The 21352-nt window shown below is 40.9% G+C and overlaps 1 long non-coding RNA gene across 1 annotated transcript in view; it reads right to left on the reverse strand.

The window, feature by feature from the left end:
* Positions 1 to 226: 226 nt before the first annotated feature.
* LOC134735879 (uncharacterized) overlaps positions 227 to 21352 on the reverse strand; it is a 29013-nt gene continuing 7887 nt past the window's right edge. Inside the window, exon 2 of the long non-coding RNA XR_010119443.1 lies at positions 227 to 1355. This is a non-coding gene — a long non-coding RNA (uncharacterized lncRNA). The remainder of the gene's footprint in view (positions 1356 to 21352) is intronic.

The following is a 21352-nucleotide window of genomic DNA, read 5'->3' on the forward strand; positions in this document are numbered from 1 at the left end:
GTGTTCAAGCTCTGATAAGGGAAAGACAGCCTCCTCAAGTAGGTCCCTCACCCCCATGCCTCCTGACACGAAGACATCTCCGAGCAGGGGTTGACAGACATGTCATACAGGAGAGCTCTTATCAGGGTAAATTCAGCCAGATATTGGGCAAAACTCACCCCTGATATTTCACAAATGTTCTTATTTTCCCTAAGCGTCGGCCAGTTTAAGAAATAAAGGGACAGAGTACAAAAGAGAGAAATTTTAAAGCTGGGCATCCAGGGCAGACATCACATGACGGTAAGTTCCGTGAGGCCCCACAAGCCGCAAAACCAGTAAGTTTTTTTTAGGGATTTTCAAAAGGGGAGGGAGTGTACGAATAGGGTGTGGGTCACAGAGATCATGTGCTTCACGAGGTAATAGAATATCACAAGGAAAATGGAGGCAGGGCGAGATCACAGGACCACAGGACCACAGCAAAATTAAAATTGCTAATGAAGTTTTGGGCACCATTGTCATTGATAACATCTTATAAGGAGACAGAATTTGAGAGCAATCAGTCTGACCAAAATTTATTAGGTGGGAATTTCCTCTTCCTAATAAGCCTGGGAGTGCTATGGGAGACTGGGTTTTATTTCATCCCTACAGTTTCAACCATAGAAGATGGCCACACCCAAGGGGGCCATTTTAGAGACCCATCCTTGGGGCACATGCCGTTTCTCAGGGATGTTCCTTGCTGAGAAAAAGAATTCAGTGATATTTCTCCCATTTGCTTTTGAAAGAAGAGAAATATGGCTCTGTTCCACCCGGCTCACCGGCGGCCAGAGTTTAAGGTTATCTCTCTTATTCCCTGAACATTGCTGTTATTCTGTTCTTTTTTCAAGATGCCCAGATTTCATATTGTTCAAACACACATGCTCTACCATTTGTGCAGTTAACGCAATTATCACAGGGTCCTGAGGTGACATACATCCTCCTCAGCTGACAGGATTAAGAGATTAAAGTAAAGACAGGCATAGGAAATCATAAGGGTATTGACTGGGGAAGTGATAAGTGTCCATGAAATCTTCACAATTTGTGTTTAGAGACTGCAGTAAAGACAGGCATAGGAAATTATAAAAGAATTAATTTGGGGAACTAATAAATGTCCATGAAATCTTCACAATTCATGTTCTTCTGCCATGGCTTCAGTCAGTCCCTCTGTTCAGGGTCCCTGACTTCCTGCAACAAGCTCTGGCTGGCATCTGGCGGGTGACCTTCTGGGATGAAGCTTCCAGAAAAAGGAACAGGCAATAATCTTTGCTGTTCTGCAGCCTCCGCTGGTGACACCCAGGTAAACAGGGTCTGGAGTGGACCCCCAGCAAACTCCAGCAGACCTGCAGAAGAGAGGCCTGACTGTTAGAAGAAAACTAACAAACAGAAAGCAATACCATCAACATCAGCAAAAAGGATAACCACACAAAAACTCCATCCGAAGATCACCAACAGCAAGGACCAAAGGTAGATAAATCCATGAAGATGAGAAAAAATCAGTGCAAAAAGGCTGAAAATTCCAAAAACCAGAATGCCTCTCTTCCTCCAAAGGATCACAGCTCCTCACTATCAAGGGAACAAAAATGAATGGAAAATGAGTTTGACAAATTGACAGAAGTAGGCTTCAAAAGGTGGGTAATAATAAACTCCTCCGAGCTACAGAAGCATGTTGTAACCCAATGCAAGGAAACTAAGAATATTGAAAAAGTTAAAGGAATTGCTAACTAGAATAACCAGTTTAGAGAAAAACATAAATGAAAAACATAAAGTGAAAAACACAGTACGAGAACTTCATGAAGCATACACAACCATCAATGGCCAAATCGATCAGGCAGAAGAAAGGATTATCAGAGGTTGAATATCAACTCAGTGAAATAAAGCATGAAGACAATATTAGAGAAAAAAGAATGAAAAGGAATGAACAAGGCCTCCAAGAATTGGGAATATGTGAAAAGACCAAATCTAGATTTGACTGTTGTACCTGAAAGTGACGCGGAGAATGGAACAAAATTGCAAAACACACTTCAGGATATTATCCAGGAGAATATCCCCAGCCTAACAAGACATGCCAACATTCAAATTCAGAAAATACAGAGAACACCACAAAGATACTCTTCAAGAAGAGCAACCCCAAGACATATAATCATCAGATTCACCAAGGTTGAAATGAAGGAAAAAATGTTAAGGGCAGCCAGAAATAAAGGTTGGGTTACCCACAAATGGAAGCCCATTAGACTAACAGTGGATCTCTCTGCAGAAAGCCTGGAAGCCAGAAGAGAGTGGGGAACAATATTCAACGTTCTTTGTTATTATTATTATACTTTGAGTCTTAGGGTACATGTGTACAACATACAGAAAAGTTACATACGTATACATGTGCCATGTTGGTGTGCTGCACCTATTAACTCATCATTTATTTATTTTTTTGCTGCAAAAAATATTTTTTCTTGTTTTTTTTTATTTTTTTATTTTTTTTATTTTTATTATTATACTTTAGGTTTTAGGGTACATGTGCACAATGTGCAAGTTTGTTACATATGTATCCATGTGCCATGTTGGTGTGCTGCACACATTAACACGTCATTTAGCATTAGGTATATCTCCTAATGCTGTCCCTCCCCCTTCCCCCACCCCACAACAGTCACCAGAGTGTGATGTTCCCCTTCCTGTGTCCCAGTGTTCTCATTGTTCAATTCCCACCTATGAATGAGAACATGCGGTGTTTGGTTTTTTGTCCTTGCGATAGTTTACTGAGAATAATGGTTTCCAGTTTCACGCATGTCCCTACAAAGGACATGAACTCATCATTTTTTATGGCTGCATAGTATTCCATGGTATATGTGCCACATTTCTTTTTTTTTTTTTTTTTTTTTTGAGACAGAGTCTCGCTCTGTCGCCGAGGTTGGAGTGCAGTGGCGCAATCTTGGCTCACTACAAGCTCCGCCTCCCGGGTTCACACCATTCTCCTGCCTCAGCCTCTCTGAGTAGCTGGGACTACAGGCGCCCGCCACCATGCCCAGCTAATTTTTTTTGTATTTTTAGTAGAGACGGGGTTTCACCGTGGTCTCGATCTCCTGACCTCGTGATCCGCCCGCCTCGGCCCCCCAAAGTGCTGGGATTACAAGCGTGAGCCACCGCGCCCGGCATGTGCCACATTTTCTTAATCCAGTCTATCATTGTTGGACATTTGGGTTGGTTCCAAGTCTTTGCTATTGTGAATAATGCCGCAATAAACATAGGTGTGCATGTGTCTTTACAGCAGCATGATTTATAGTCCTTTGGGTATATACCCAGTAATGGGATGGCTGGGTCAAATGGTATTTCTAGTTCTAGATCCCTGAGGAATCGCCAAACTGACTTCCACAATGGTTGAACTAGATTACAGTCCCACCAACACTGTAAAAGTGTTCCTATTTCTCCACATCCTCTCCAGCACCTGTTGTTTCCTGATTTTTTAATGATCGCCATTCTAACTGCTGTGAGATGGTATCTCATTGTGGTTTTGATTTGCATTTCTCTGATGGCCAGTGATGATAAGCATTTCTTCATGTGTCTTTTGGCTGCATAAATGTCTTCTTTTGAGAAGTGTCTGTTCATTTCCTTTGCCCACATTTTGATGGGGTTGTTTTCTTCTTGTAAATTTGTTTGAGTTCATTGTAGATTCTGGATATTAGCCCTTTGTCAGATGAGTAGGTTGTGAAAATTTTCTCCCATTTTGTAGGTTGTCTGTTCACTCTGATGGTAGTTTCTTTTGCTGTGCAGAAGCTCTTTAGTTTAATTAGACCCCATTTGACAACTTTGGCTTTTGTTGCCATTGCTTATGAAGCCAGAGCTTCATAAGTGAAGGAGAAATAAAACCCTTTACAGAGAAGCAAATGCTGAGAGATTTTGTCACAACCAGGCCTGCCCTAAAAGAGCTCCTGAAGGAAGCATTAAACATGGAAAGGAACAACCAGTACCAGCCACTGCAAAAACATGCCAAATGGTAAAGACCATCAAGACTAGGAAGAAACTACATCAACTAACGAACAAAATAACCAGCTAACATCATAATGACAGGATCAAATTCACACAAAACAATATTAACCTTAAAGGTAAATGGGCTAAATGCTCCAATTAAAAGGCACAGACGAGCAGATTGGATAAAGAGTCAACACCCATCAGTGTGCTGTATTCAGGAAAACCATGTCACATGCAGAGACACACACAGACTCAAAATAAAGGGATGGAGGATGATCTACCAAACAAATGGAAAACAAAAAAAGGCAGGGGTTGCAATCCTAGTCTCAGATAAAACAGACCTTAAACCAACAAAGATCGAAAGAGACAAAGAAGGCCATTACATAATGGTAAAGGGATCAATTCAACAAGAAGAACTAACTATCCTAAATATATATGCACTCAATACAGGAGCACCCAGATTAATAAAACAAGTCCTTAGTGACCTACAAAGAGACTTAGACTCCCACACAATAATAATGGGAGACTTTAACACCCCACTGTCAACATTAGACAGATCAACAAGACACAAAGTTAACAAGGATATCCAGGAATTGGACTCAGCTCTGCACCAAGAGGACCTAACAGACATCTACAGAACTCTCCACCCCAAATCAACAGAATATGCATTATTTTCAGCACCACATCACACCTATTCCAAAATTGACCACATATTTGGAAGTAAAGCACTCCTCAGCAAATGAAAAAAAACAGAAATTATAACAAACTGTCTCTCAGACCACAGTGCAATCAAACTAGAACTCAGGATTAAGAAACTCACTCGAAACTGCTCAACTACATGGAAACTGAACAACATGCTCCAGAATGATTACTGGGTACATAACAAAATGAAGCCAGAAATAAAGATGTTCTTTGAAACCAATGAGAACAAACACACAACATACCAGAATCTCTGGGACACATTCAAAGCAGTGTGTAGAGGGAAATTTATAGCATTAAATGCCCACAAGAGAAAGCAGGAAAGACCTAAAATTGACACCCTAACATCACAATTAAAAGAATTAGAGAAGCAAGAGCAAACACATTCAAAAGCTAGCAGAAGCTAAGAAATAACTAAGATCACAGCAGAAATGAAAGAAATAGAGACACAAAAAACTCTTCAAAAAATCAATAAATCCAGGAGCTGGTTTTTTGAAAAGATCAACAAAATTGATAGACCACTAGCAAGACTAATAAAGAAGAAAAGAGAGAAGAATCAAATAGATGCAATAAAAAACGATAAAGTGGATATCACCACAGAAATACAAACTACCATCAGAGAATACTATAAACACCTCTACGCAAATAAACTAGAAAATCTAGAAGAAATGGATAAATTCCTAGACACATACACCCTCCCAAGACTAAATCAGGAAGAAGCTGAATCTCTGAATAGACCAATAACAGGCTCTGAAATTGAGGCAATAATTAATAGCTTACCAATCAAAAAAAAGTCCAGGACCAGATGGATTCACAGCCGAAATCTACCAGAGGTACAAGGAGGAGCTGGTATCATTCCTTCTGAAACTATTCCAATCAACAGAAAAAGAGGGAATCCTCCCTAACTCATTTTATGAGCCCAGGATTATCCTGATACCAAAGCCTGGCAGAGACATAACCAAAAAAGACAATTTTAGACCAATATCTTTGATGAACATTGATGCAAAAATCCTCAATAAAATACGGGCAAACTGAATCCAGCAACACATCAAAAAGCTTATCCACCATGATCAAGTGGGCTTCAACCCTGGGATGCAAGGCTGGTTCAACATACGAAAATCAATAAACATAATCCAGCATATAAACAGAACCAAAGACAAAAATCACATGATTATCTCAATAGATGCAGAAAAGGCCTTTGACAAAATTCAACAACACTTCAGGCTAAAAACTCTCAATAAAATGTATTGATGGAACATATCTCAAAATAATAAGAGCTATCAATGACAAACCCACAGACAATATCATACTGAATGGACAAAAACTAGAAGCATTCCCTTTGAAAACTGGCACAAGACAGGGATGCCCTCTCTCACCACTCCTATTCAACATAGTGTTGGAAGTTCTGGCCAGGGCAATCAGGCAGGAGAAGGGAATAAAGGGCATTCGATTAGGAAAAGAGGAAGTCAAATTGTCCCTGTTTGCAGACGACATGACTGTATATCTAGAAAACCCCATTGTCTCAGCCCAAAATCTCCTTAAGCTGATAAGCAACTTCAGCAAAGTCTCAGGATACAAAATCAATGTGCAAAAATCGCAAGCATTCTTATACACCAATAACAGACAGAGAGCCAAATCATGAGTGAACTCCCATTCAAAATTGCTTCAAAGAGAATAATATGCCTCGGAATCCAACTTACAAGGGATGTGAAGGACCTCTTCAAGGAGAACTACAAACCGCTGATCAAGGAAATAAAAGAGGATACAAATGGAAAAACATTCCATCCTCATGGGTAGGAAGAATCAACATCATGAAAATGGCCATACTGCCCAAGGTAATTTATAGATTCAATGCCATCCCCATGAAGCTACCAATGACTTTCTTCACAGAATTGGAAAAAACGACTTTAAAGTTCATATGGAACCAAAAAAGAGCCTGCATTGCCAAGTCAATCCTAAGCCAAAAGAACAAAGCTGGAGGCATCACGCTACCTGACTTCAAACTATACTACAAGGCTACAGGAACCAAAACAGCACGGTACTGGTACCAAAACAGAGATATAGACCACTGGAACAGAACAGAGCCCTCAGAAATAATGCCGCTTATCTACAGCTATCTGATCTTTGACAAACCTGACAAAAACAAGAAATGGGGAAAGGATTCCCTATTTAATAAATGGCGCTGGGAAAACTGGCTAGCCATATGTAGAAAGCTGAAACTGGATCCCTTCCTTACACCTTATACAAAAATTAATTCAAGATGGATTAAAGACTTACATGTTCAACCTAAAACCATAAAAACCCTAGAAGAAACATAGGCAATACCATTCAGGACAGAGGCATGGGCAAGGACTTCATGTGTAAAACACCAAAAGCAATGGCAACAAAAGCCAAAATTGACAAATGGGATCTAATTAAACTAAAGAGCTTCTGCACAGCAAAAGAAACCACCATCAGAGTGAACAGGCAACCTACAGAATGGGAGAAAACTTTTGCAACCTACTCATCTGACAAAAGGCTAATATCCAGAATCTACAATGAACTCAAACAAATTTACAAGAAAAAAACAAACAACCCCATCAAAAAGTGGGCAAAGGATATGAACAGACACATCACAAAAGAAGACATTTATGCAGCCAAAAGACACATGAAAAAATGCTCACCATCGGCCAGGCGTGGTGGCTCATGCTTGTAATCCCAGCACTTTGGGAGGCCGAGGCGGGCGGATCACGAAGTCAAGAGATCGAGACCACAGTGAAACCCCATCTCTACTAAAAATACAAAAAATTAGCCAGGCACGGTGGTGGCGGGTGCCTGTAGCCCCAGCTACTCGGAGAGGCTGAGGCAGGAGAATGGCGTGAACCTGGGAGGCAGAGCTTGCAGTGAGCCAAGACTGCGCCTCTGCACTCCAGCCTGGGTGACAGAGGAAGACTCCGTCTCAAAAAAAAAAAAAAAAATGCTCATCATCACTGGCCATCAGAGAAATGCAAATCAAAACCACAATGAGATACCGTCTCACACCAGTTAGAATGGTGATCATTAAAAAGTCAGGAAACAACAGGTGCTGGAGAGGATGTGGAGAAATAGGAACACTTTTACACTGTTGGTGGGACTGTAAACCAGTTCAACCATTGTGGAAGTTGGTGTGGTGATTCCTCAGGGATCTAGAACTAGAAATACCATTTGACCCAGCCATCCCATTACTGGGTATATACCCAAAGGATTATAAATCATGCTGCTATAAAGATACACGCACACGTATGTTTATTGCTGCACTATTCACAATAGCAAAGACTTGGAACCAACCCAAATGTCCAACAATGATAGACTGGATTAAGAAAATGTGGCACATATACATCATGGAATACTATGCAGCCATAAAAATTGATGAGTTCGTGTCCTTTGTAGGGACATGGATGAAGCTGGAAACCATCATTCTCAGCAAACTATCGCAAGGACAAAAAACCAAACACTGCATGTTCTCACTCATAGGTGGGAATTGAATAATGTGAACACATGAACACAGGAAGGGGAACATCACGCACCAGGGCCTGTTGTGGGGTGAGGGGAGGGACAGCATTATGGGATATACTTAATGCTAAATGACGAGTTAATGGGTGCAGCACACCAACATGGCACATGTATACACATGTAACAAACCTGCACGTTGTGCACATGTACCCTAAAACTTAAAGTATAATAATAATAATAATAAAAGAAAACAAAATTTCAGGCCAATATACCTGATGAATGTCAATGTGAAAATCCTCAATAAAATGCTGGCAAACTGAATCCAGCAGCACATCAAAAAGCTTATCCACCACAATCAAGTTGGCTTCATCCCTAGCATGCAAGGCTGGTTCAAGATACGCAAATCAATAAACGCAATCCATCACATAAACAGAACCAATGATAAAAACCAAATGATGACCTCAATAGATGCAGAACATGCCTTTGATAAAATTCAACACCCCTTCATGCTAAAAATACTCATAAACTGGATATTGATGGAATACATCTCAAAATAATAAGAGCTATTAATGACAAACTTACAACCACTATGATATTGAATTGGCAAAAGCCGGAAGCATTCCCTGTGAAAACCAGCACAAGATAAAAATGCCCTCTCTCACCACTCCTATTAAACACAGTATTTGAATTTCTTGCCAGGGCAATCAGGCAAGAGAAAGAAACAAAGGGTACTCAAATAGGAAAAGAGGAAGTCAAACTGTCTGTTTGCAGACGACATCACTGTATATTTAGAAAACTCCATCTCAGCCCCAAAACTCCTTAAGGTGATAAGCAACTTCAGCAAAGTCTCAGAATACAAAATCAATGTGCAAAAATCACAAGCATTCCTATACACAATAGACAGAGAGCTAAATAATGAGCGAACTCCCATTCACAACCGCTACAAAGAGAATTAAATACCTAGAAATACAACTTAAAAGGGATGTGAAGGATCTCTTCAAAGAGAACTACAAACCACTGCTCAAGGAAATAAGAGAGGACACAAACAAATGGAAAAACATTCCACACCCATGGATAGGAAAACTCAGTATCGTGAAAGTGGCCATATTGCCCAAAGTAATTTATAGATTCAATGGTATTCCCATCAAGCTACCACTGACTTTCTTCACAGAATTGGAAAAAAACTACTTTAAATTTCATACGGAACCAAAGCAGAGCCTGTATAGACAAGACAATCCTAAGCAAAAAGAATAAAGCTGGAGGCATCACACTACCTGACTTCAAGCTATACTACAAGGCTACAGTAACAAAAACAGCATGGTACTGGTACCAAAACATTCATATAGACCAATGGAACAGAATGGAGGCCTCAGAAATAACACCACACATCTACAAACATCTGATCTTTGACAAACCTGACTAAAATAAGCAATGGGGAAAGGATTCCATACTTAATAAATGGTGTTGTGAAAACTGGCTAGCCACAAGCAGAAAACTGAGACTGAACCCCTTCCTTACACCTTATATGAAAAATAACTCAAGATGGATTAAAGATTTAAACATACGACCTAAAACCATAAAAACTCTAGGAGAATACGTAGGCAATACCATTCAGGACATAAGTATGGGCAAAGACTTCATGACCAAAACCCCAAAAGTAATTGCAATAAAAGCCAAAATTGACAAATGGGATCTAATTAAACTAAAGAGCTTCTACATAGCAAAAGAAACTATCATCAGAGTGAAGAGGCGACCTACAGAATGAGAGAAAATTTTTGCAATCTATCCATCTCACAAAGGGCTAGTATCCAGAATCTACAAGGAACTTAAACAAATTTACAAGAAAAGGAAAACACATCAAAATGTGGGTGAAGGATATGAACAGTTTTCAAAAGAAGACATTTATGTGGCCAACAAACACGAAAAAAAGCTCATCATCACTGGTCATTAGAGAAATGCAAATCAAAACCACAATGAGATACCATCTCATGCTATTTAGAACGGCGATCATTAATAAGTCAGGAAGCAACAGATGCGGGAGAGGATGTGAATAAACAGAAACACTTTTACACTGTTGGTAGTGTAAATTAGTTCAACCATTGTGGAAGACAGTGTGGTGATTCCTCAAGGATCTAGAACTAGAAATAACATTTGACCCAGCAATCCTATTACTGAGTATATACTCAAAGGATTATAAATCATTCTTCTATAAAGACACATGCACACCTATGTTTATTGCAGCACTATTCACAATAGCAAAGACTTGGAACCAACCCAAATGCCCATCAATATTAGACTGGATAAAGAAACGGTGACACATATACATCATGGAATACTATGCAGCAATAAAAAAGGATGAATTCACATCCTTTGCAGGAACACAGATGAAGCTGGAAACCATCATTCTCAGCAAACTAACACAAGAACAGAAAACAAAACACCACATGTTCCCACTCAGAAGTTGGAGTTGAACAATGAGAACATATGGGCACACAGAGAGGAACATCACACACTGGGGCCTGTCAGAGGTTGAGGAGCAAGGGAAGGGATGTCATTAGGAGAAATACCTAATGCAGATGATGGGTTGATGGGTGCAGCAAACCACCATGGCACATGCATACCTATGTAACAAACCTGTACGTTCTGCACATGTATCCCAGAACTTAAAGTAAAATAAAAATAAATAAATAAATAAGAAATTGAAAAAAATTAAGCCAATAAAAAACCCAAAACTTAAAAACTAAAAAATAAATAAATAAATCACAAGGAAATTAAACCATACCACCAGAGAAAACCACTTTTACACAAAGGAAGACAGGAAGTAAGGAAGAAAAGAAGAGAGGATTGATAAAGCAACTAGTAAACAAATAACAAAATGGCAGTATTGAGTTCTTACCTATAAATGCCAATATTGAATGTAAATGGCCTAACTTCTGCAATCAAAAGACATAGAGTCCTTGAGTGGTAATAAAACAACACCCAACTATATGCTCCTACAAGAAACTCACTTCATGAGGAGCGTCTCTGCCCGGCCACCCCGTCTGGGAAGTGAGGAGCGTCTCTGCCCGGCCGCCCCATCTGGGATGTGAGGAGCGCCTCTGCCTGGCCGCCCATCGTCTGGGATGTGAGGAGCGCCTCTGCCCAGCCACCCCATCTGGGAAGTGAGGAGTGCCTCTGCCCGGCCGCCCCATCTGGGAAGTGAGGAGCGCCTCTGCCCAGCCACCCCGTCTGGGAAGTGAGGAGCACCTCTGCCTGGCCGCTGTGCAACCTTCCAAGTGTGAAGTGACAGCCTTCATTGTAGAATGAATGAAGACACTGGCACTGATTATAACACCTTGACAGCTATCTCAAGTCGTTGATGGTGGAGGTATTGGAATTACAGAAGAAAGCAAACACACAAATTTGACTAAAGGTGATTTTGTGACTTCTTTCTATTGGCCCTGGCAAACCAAGGTTATTCTGGATGGAAATAGCCTTGAAAAGGTGATATATATATGAACGTATCTGATTTTTTTCCCCATATAATTCTTACTTTGTGCATTTGATATTCAGTTGTGCTTGTAATCACGGAAAAATAAAAGCATATATTAAAAAATGCAAAAAAAAAAAAGAAACTCACTTCATCTATAAAGGCATGTAAAGACTGGAAATAAAAGGATGGAAAAAGATATTCCATGCAAATGCAAGCAAAAAAAGAACAGGAGTAGCTATATTTGTATCAGAGAAATAAATTTCAAGACATAAATGGCAAAAAAGAGGCAAATAATGTGTTATATGATAAAGAGGTCAATTCAGCAAAAGGAATAAAAATTGTAAATATATGTACAACCCACACCAGTGGACTGAGATATATAAAGCAAATGTTATTAGAACTAAAAAGAGAGTGGAACCCTAATAATAATAGCTGGGGACTATAACACCCCACTTTCATTATTGGACAGACTATTTGACAGAAAATCAACAAAGAACATCAGACTTGATCTACACTATAGAAGAAATTAATCTAATAGACATTTAAAGAACATCTCATCTTTAAGCCCAACAGACCTGAAAGGTAAAAACAAACTTTTTTTTTTTTTAAAGAATATTGCATCAAACAGCTGCAGAATACACATTCTTCTCAGTACATGGAATATTCTCCAGGAAAGACCATGTGTTAGGCCACAAAACATGTCTCAAAAAAGTAAAAAATTAAATGGTATCAAGTATCTTTTCTGACCAAAACGGAAAACTGAAAATCAATAACAAGAGGAACTTTGGAAACTACACAAACTTGTGGAAAATACATCATATGCACCTATAAAACAACTTGGTCAATTAAAAAATAAGAAAATTTTAAAATCTTGAAATAATGAAAATGGAAACGCAACATCCCAAAACCTATGGGATAAAGCAAAAATACTACTAAGAAAGAAGTTTATCGCAATAGATGCCTCCATCAAAAAAGCTCTTAAAAACTTTAAATAAACAACCTAATGATGCACCTTAAAAAGAACTAGAAAAGCAAATGCAGATGAAGTCTAAAATTAGAAGAAAATAAATAATATAGATAAGAGCAGAAATCAGTGATTGAGACAAAAAAAAAAACAAAGACCAGTGAAACAACAAAAACGGTTTTTTGAAAAGATAAACAGGTTGCTGGCAAGATGGCCAAATAGGAACAGCTCTGGTCTGTAGCTCCCAGTGAGATTGACACAGAAGGCAAGGTGACTTCTCCATCTCCAACCGAGGTACCTGGTTCATCTCATTGGGACTGGTTGAACAGTGGTGCAGGCCACGGACGGTGAGGCGAAGCAGGGTGGGGCGTCACCTCACCCAGGAAGTGCAAGCATTCAGGGGATTTCCCTCCCCTAGCCAAAGGAAGCCATGAGAGACTGTACCAGGAGGAATAGTGCACTCCAGCCCAGTTACTGTGATTTTTTCATGGTCTTCACAACCAGCAGACCAGGAGATTCCCTCCAGTGCCTACACCACCAGGACCCTGGGTTTCAAGCATAAAACTGTGCAGCTGTTTGGGCAGACACTGAGCTAGCTGCAGGAGCTTTTTTTTTCATACCCCAGTGGCACCTGGAATGCCAGCGAGACAGAACCGTTCACTCCCCTGAAAAAGGGGCTGAAGCCAGGGAGCCAAGTGGTCTGGCTTGGCGGTCCCACACCCATGGAGCCCAGCAAGCTAAGATCCACTGGCTTGAAATTCTCACTGCCAGCACAGCAGTCTGAGGTCGACCTGGGACGCTTGAGCTTGGTGGGGATTGGGGCGTCCACCATTGCTGAAGCTTGAGTAGGTGGCTTTACCCTCACAGTGTAAACAAAGCCACGTGAAGTTCGAACTGGGGTGAGCCCACCACAACTCAGCAAGGTCCCTGCGGCCAGACTGCCTCTCTAGATTCCTCCTCGCTTGGCAGGGCATCTCTGACAAAAAAGGCAGCAGCCCTAGTCAGGGACTTAGAGATAAAACTCCCATCTCCCTGGGACACAGCACTTGGGGGAAAGGGTGACTATGGGCACAGCTCTAGCAGACTTAAATGTCCCTGCCTGACAGCTCAGAAGAGAGCAGCAAATCTCCCAGCACAGTGTTCGAGCTCTGATAAGGGACAGACTGCCTCCTCAAGTAGGTACCTGACCCCTGTGTATCCTGACTGGGAAACATCTTCCAGTAGGGACCAACAGACACCCCATACAGGAGACCTCTGGCTGGCATCTGGTAGGTGCCCCTCTGGGACAAAGCTTCCAGAGGAATAAACAGGCAGCAATCTTTGCTGTTCTGCAGACTCCACTGGTGATACCCAGAAAAACAGGGTCTAGAGTGAACCTCCAGCAAAGTCCAGGGGACTTGCAGCAGAGAAGCCTGACTGTTAGAAGGAAAATTAACAAACAGAAAGCAATACTATCAACATCAACAAAAAGGACAACCATGCAAAAACTCCATCCAAAGGTCACCAACAGCAAAGACCAAAGGTAGACAAATCCATGAAGATGGGGAGAAACCAGTCCAAAGAGGCTGAAAATTCCAAAAAACAGAATGCCTCTTTTCCTCCAAAGCATCACAACTCCTCACCAGCAAGGGAACAAAACTGGATGGAAAATGAGTTTGACCAATTGACAAAAGGAAGCTTCAGAAGGTGGGTAATAACAAATGCCTCTGAGCTAAAGGAGCATATTCTAACCCAATGCAAGGGAGCTAAGAACCTTGAAAAAAGCTTAGACGAGTTACTAACTAGAATAACCAGTTTAGAGAAGAACATAAATGACCTGATGGAGCTGAAAAACAGCATGAGAACTTCATGAAGCATACACAAGTATCAATAGCTGAATTGATCAAGTGGAAGAAAGGATATCAGAGATTGAAGATCAACTCAATGAAATAAAGTGAGAAGACAAGATTAGAGCAAAAAAAGAGTGAAAAGAAATGAATAAAGCCTCAAAGAAATATGGGACTATGTGAAAAGACCAAATAAATCTACATTTGATTGGTGCACCTGAAAGTGATGGGGAAAATGGAATCAAGTAGGAAAATACTCTTCAGGATATTATCCAGGAGAACTTCCCCAACCTAACAAGGCAGGCCAACACTCAAATTCAGGAAATATAGACAACACCACAAAGATACTCCTCGAGAAGAGCAATCCCAAGACACAAAATCGTCAGATTCACCAAGGTTGAAATGAAGGAAAAAATGTTAAGGGCAGCCAAAGAGAAAAGTCGGGTTACCCACAAAGGAAAGCCCATCAGACTAACAGCAGATCTTCCAGCAGAAACCCTACAAGCCAGAATAGAGTGCAGGCCAATATTCAACATTCTTAAAGAAAAGAATTTTCTACCCGGAATTTCATATTGAGCCAAACTAAGCCTCATAAGCAAAGGAGAGTGAAGGAGAAATAAAATCCTTTACAGACAAGCAAATGCTGAGAGATTTTGTCATCACCAGGCCTGCCTTACAAGAGCTCCTGAAGGAAGCACTAAACATGGAAAGGAACAACCAGTACCAGCCACTGCAAAAACATACCACATTGTAAAGACTTTCGATGTTAGGAAGAAACTGCATCAACTAACTGGCAAAATAACAGCTAGCATCATAATGACAGGATCAAATTCACACATAACAATATTAACCTTAAATATAAATGGACTAAATGCCCCAATTAAAAGACACAGACTGGCAAACTGAATAAACAGTCCAGACCCATCAGTGTGCTGTATTCAGGAGACCCATCTCATGTGCAAAGACACACATAGGCTCAAAATAAAGGGATGGAGGAATATTTACCAAGCAAATGGAAAGGAAAAAAAAGCAGGGGTTGCAATCCTAGTCTCTGACAAAACAGAGTTTAAGGGTGGAGCCAAGATGGCCGAATAGGAACAGCTCCAGTCTCCAGCTCCCAGCCCCAGCGACACAGAAGACGGGTGATTTCTGCATTTCTGCTTGAGGTACCAGTTTCATCTCACTAGGGAGTGCCTAACAGTGGGTGCAGGACAGTCGGTGAAGCGCACTGTGCGCAAGCCGAAGCAGGGCGAGGCATTGCCTCACTCGGGAAGTGCAAGGGGTCAGGGAGTTCCCTTTCCTAGTCAAAGAAAGGGGAAACAGACGGCACCTGAAATATCCGGTCAGTCCCATCCTAATACTGCGCTTTTCCAACGGGCCTGGAAAATGGCACACTAGGAGATTGTGCCCCGCACCTGGCTCGGAGGGTCCTATGCCCACGGAGTCTCGCTGATTGCTAGCACAGCAGTCTGAGATCAAGCTGCAAGGCGGCAGCGAGGCTGGGGGAGGGGTGCCCGCCATTACCCAGGCTTGCTTAGGTAAACAAAGCAGCCAGGAAGCTCGAACTGGGTGGAGCCCACCACAGCTCAAGGAGGCCTGCCTGCCTCTGTAGGCTCCACCTCTGGGGGCAGGGCACAGACAAACAAAAAGTTAGCAAGAACCTCCACAGACTTAAATGTCCCTGTCTGACTGACAGCTTTGAAGAGAGTAGTGGTTCTCCCAGCACGCAGCTGGAGATCTGAGAAAGGACAGACTGCCTCCTAAAGTGGGTCCCTCACCCCTGAGCAGCCTAACAGGGAGGCAACCCCCCAGCACGGACAGACTGACACCTCATTCAACTGGGTACTCCTCTGAGACAAAACTTTCAGAGGAACGATCAGACAGCTGAATTTGTGGTCTCACGAAAATCCGCTGTTCTGCAGCCACCGCTGCTCACACCCAGCCAAACAGGGTCTGGAGTGGACCTCTAGTAAACTCCAACAGACCTGCAGCTGAGGGTCCTGTCTGGTAGAAGGAAAACTAACAAACAGAAAGGACATTCACACCAAAAACCCATCTGTACATCACCATCATCAAAGACAAAAAGTAGATAAAACCACAAAGATGGGGAAAAAACAGAGCAAAAAAACTGGAAACTCTAAAAAACAGAACACCTCTCCTCCTCCAAAGGAACGCAGTTCCTCACCAGCAACGGAACAAAGCTGGATGGAGGATGACTTTGATGAGTTGAGAGAAGAAGGCTTCAGACGATCAAACTACTCTGAGCTACGAGAGGAAATTCAAAACAATAGCAAAGAAATTAAAAACTTTGAAAAAAAATTAGAAGAATGGATAACTAGAATAACCAATGGAGAGAAGGGCTTAAAGGAGTTGATGGAGCTGAAAGCCAAGTTTCAAGAACTACGCGAAGATTGCAGAAGCCTCAGTAGCAGATGCGATCAACTGGAAGAAAGGGTATCGCTGATGGAAGATGAAATGAATGAAATGAAGAGAAAAGGGAAGTTTAGAGAAAAAAGAATAAAAAGAAATGTACAAAGCCTCCAAGAAATTTGGGACTATGTGAAAAGACCAAACCTACGTCTGATTGGTGTACCTGAAAATGATGGGGAGAATGGAACCAAGTTGGAAAACACTCTGCAAGATATTATCCAGGAGAACTTCCCCAATCTAGCAAGGCAGGCCAGCATTCAGATTCAGGAAATACAGAGCAAAGATACTCCTTGAGAAGGGCAACTCCAAGACACATAATTGTCAGATTCACCAAAGTTGAAATGAAGGAAAAAATGTTAAGGGCAGCCAGAGAGAAAGGTCGGGTTACCCACAAAGGGAAGCCCATCAGACTAACAGCTGATCTCTCAGCAGAAACTCTACAAGCCAGAAGAGAGTGGGGGCCGATATTCAACATTCTTAAAGAAAAGAATTTTCAACCCAGAATTTCCTATCCCACCAAACTAAGCTTCATAAGTGAAGGAGAAATAAAATACTTTACAGACAAGCAAACGCTGAGTGATTTTGTCACCACCAGGCCTGCCCTAAAAGAGCTCCTGAAGGAAGCACTAAACATAGAAAGGAACAACCGGTACCAGCCCCTGCAAAAACATGCCAAATTGTAAAGACCATCGAGGCTAGGAAGAAACTATAGCAACTAACGAGCAAAATAACCAACTAACATCATAATGACAGGATCAGATTCACACATAACAATATTAACGTTAAATGTAAATGGGCTAAATGCTCCAATCAAAAGACACAGACTGGCAAACTGGATAAGGAGTCAGGACCCATCAGTGTGCTGTATTCAGGAAACCCATCTCACGTGCAGAGACACACATAGACTCAAAATAAAGGGATGGAGGAAGATCTATCAAGCAACTGGAAAACAAAAAAAGACAGGGGTTGCAATCCTAGTCTCTGATAAAATAGACTTTAAACCAACAAAGATCAAAAGAGACAAAGAAGGCCATTACATAATGGTAAAGGGATCAATTCAACAAGAAGAGCTAACTATCCTAAATATATATGCACCCAACACAGGAGCACCCAGATTCATAAAGCAAGTCCTGAGTGACCTACAAAGGGACTTAAACTCCCACACAATAATAATGGGAGATTTTAACACCCCACTGTCAACATTAGACAGATGAACGAGACAGAAAGTTAACAAGGATATCCAGGAATTGAACTCAGCTCTACACAAAGTGGACCTAATAGACATCTACAGAACTCCCCACCCCAAATCAACAGAATATACATTTTTTTCAGCACCACACCACACCCATTCCAAAATTGACCACATAGTTGGAAGTAAAGCTCTCCTCAGCAAATGTAAAAGAATAGAAATTATAACAAACTGTCTCTCAGACCACAGTGCAATCAAACTAGAACTCAGGATTAAGAAACTCACTCAAAACCGCTCAACTACATGGAAACTGAACAACCTGCTCCTGAATGACTATTGGGTACATAATGAAATGAAGGCAGAAATAAAGATGTTCTTTGAAACCAATGAGAACAAAGACACAACATACCAGAATCTCTGGGACACGTTCAAAGCAGTGTGTAGAGGGAAATTTATAGCACTAAATGCCCACAAGAGAAAGCAGGAAAGATCCAAAATTGACACCCTAACATCACAATTAAAAGAACTAGAAAAGCAAGAGCAAACACATTCAAAAGGTAGCAGAAGGCTAGAAATAACTAAAATCAGAGCAGAACTGAAGGAAATAGAGACACAAAAAACCCTTCAAAAAATTAATGAATCCAGGAGCTGGTTTTTTGAAAAGATCAACAAAATTGATGGACCGCTAGCAAGACTAATAAAGAAGAAAAGAGAGAAGAATCAAATAGATGCAATAAAAAACGAAAAAGGGGATATCACCACCGATCCCACAGAAATACAATCTACCATCAGAGAATACTACAAACACCTCTATGCAAATAAACTAGAAAATCTAGAAGAAATGGATAAATTCCTCGACAAATACACCCTCCCAAGACTAAACCAGGAAGAAGTTGAATCTCTGAGTAGACCAATAACAGGTTCTGAAATTCTGGCAATAATCAATAGCTTACCAACCAAAAAGAGTCCAGGACCTGATGGATTCACAGCTGAATTCTACCAGAGGTACAAGGAGGAACTGGTACCATTCCTTCTGAAACTATTCCAATCGATAGAAAAAGAGGGAATCCTCCCTAACACATTTTACGAAGCCAGCATCGTCCTGATACCAAAACCTGGCAGAGACATAACCAAAAAAGAGAATTTCAGACCAATATCCTTGATGAACATTGATGCAAAAATCCTCAATAAAATACTGGCAAACCAAATCCAGCAGCACATCAAAAAGCTTATCCACCATGATCAAGTGGGCTTCATCCCTGGGATGCAAGGCTGGTTCAACATACGCAAATCAATAAATGTAATCCAGCATATAAACGGAACGAAAGACAAAAACCACATGATTATCTCAATAGATGCAGAAAAGGCCTTTGACAAAATTAAACAACCCTTCATGCTAAAAACTCTCAATAAATTAGGTATTGATGGGACGTATCTCAAAATAATAAGAGCTATCTATGACAAACCCACAGCCAATACCATACTGAATGGGCAAAAACTGGAAGCATTCCCTCTGAAAACTGGCACAAGACAGGGATGTCCTCTCTCACCACTCCTATTCAACATAGTGCTGGAAGTTCTGGCCAGAGCAATCAGGCAGGAGAAGGAAATAAAGGGTATTCAATTAGGAAAAGAGGAAGTCAAATTGTCCCTGTTTGCAGGTGGCATGATTGTGTATCTAGAAAACCCCATTGTCTCAGCCCAAAATCTCCTTAAGCTGATTAGCAACTTCAGCAAAGTCTCAGGATACAAAATTAATGTACAAAAATCACAAGCATTCTTGTACACCAATAACAGACAAACAGAGAGCCAAATCATGAGTGAACTCCCATTCACAATTGTTTCAAAGAGAATAAAATACCTAGGAATCCAACTTACAAGGGATGTGAAGGACCTCTTCAAGGAGAACTACAAACCACTGCTCAATGAAATAAAAGAGGATACAAACAAATGGAAGAACATTCCATGCTCATGGGTTGGAAGAATCAATATCGTGAAAATGGCCATACTGCCCAAGGTAATTGATAGATTCAATGCCATCCCCATCAAGCTACCAATGACTTTCTTCACAGAATTGGAAAAAACTACTTTAAAATTCATATGGAACCAAAAAAGAGCCCGCATCACCAAGTCAATCCTAAGCCAAAAGAACAAAGCTGGAGGCATCACGCTACCTGACTTTAAACTATACTACAAGGCTACAGTAACCAAAACAGCATGGTACTGGTACCACAACAGAGACATAGATCAATGGAACAGAACAGAGCCCTCAGAAATGATGCCGCATAGCTACAACTATCTGATTTTTGACAAACCTGACAAAAATAAGAAATGGGGAAAAGACTCCCTATTTAATAAATGGTGCTGGGAAAACTGGCTAGCCATATGTAGAAAGCTGCAACTGGATCCCTTCCTTACACCTTATACAAAAATTAATTCAAGATGGATTAAAGACTTATATGTTAGACCTAAAACCATTAAAATCCTACAAGAAAACTTAGGCAATACCATTCAGGACATAGGCGTGGGCAAGGACTTCATGTCTAAAACACCAAAAGCAATGGTAACAAAAGCCAAAGTCGACAAATGGGATCTCATTAAACTAAAGAGCTTCTGCACAGCAAAATAAGCTATCATCAGAGTGAACAGGCAACCTACAGAATGGGAGAAAATTTTTGCAACCTACTCATCTGACAAAGGGCTAATATCCAGAATCTACAATGAACACAAACAAATTTACAAGAAAAAAACAAACAACCCCATCAAAAAGTGGGCAGAGGACATGAACAGACACTTCTCAAAAGAAGACATTTATGCAGCCAAAAAACACATGAAGAAATGCTCATCATCACTGGCCATCAGAGAAATGCAAATCAAAACCACAGTGAGATACCATCTCACACCAGTTAGAATGGCCATCATTAAAAAATCAGGAAACAACAGGTGCTGGAGAGGATGTGGAGAAATAGGAACACTTTTACACTGTTGGTGGGACTGTAAACTAGTCCAACCATTGTGGAAGTCAGTGTGGCGATTCCTCAGGGATCTCGAACTAGAAATACCATTTGACCCAGCCATCCCATTACTGGGTATTTACCCAAAGGACTAGAAATCATGCTGCTATAAAGACACATGCACACGTATGTTTATTGCGGCACTATTCACAATAGCAAAGAGTTGGAACCAACCCAAATGTCCAACAACGATAGACTGGATTAAGAAAATGTGGCACATATACACCATGGAATACTATGCAGCCATAAAAAATGATGAGTTCGTGTCCTTTGTAGGGACATGGATGAAACTGGAAAACATCATTCTCAGTAAAC

This window comes from Symphalangus syndactylus, chromosome 24, assembly GCF_028878055.3.
Source record: "Symphalangus syndactylus isolate Jambi chromosome 24, NHGRI_mSymSyn1-v2.1_pri, whole genome shotgun sequence".
Taxonomy (NCBI): Eukaryota; Metazoa; Chordata; class Mammalia; order Primates; family Hylobatidae; genus Symphalangus; species Symphalangus syndactylus.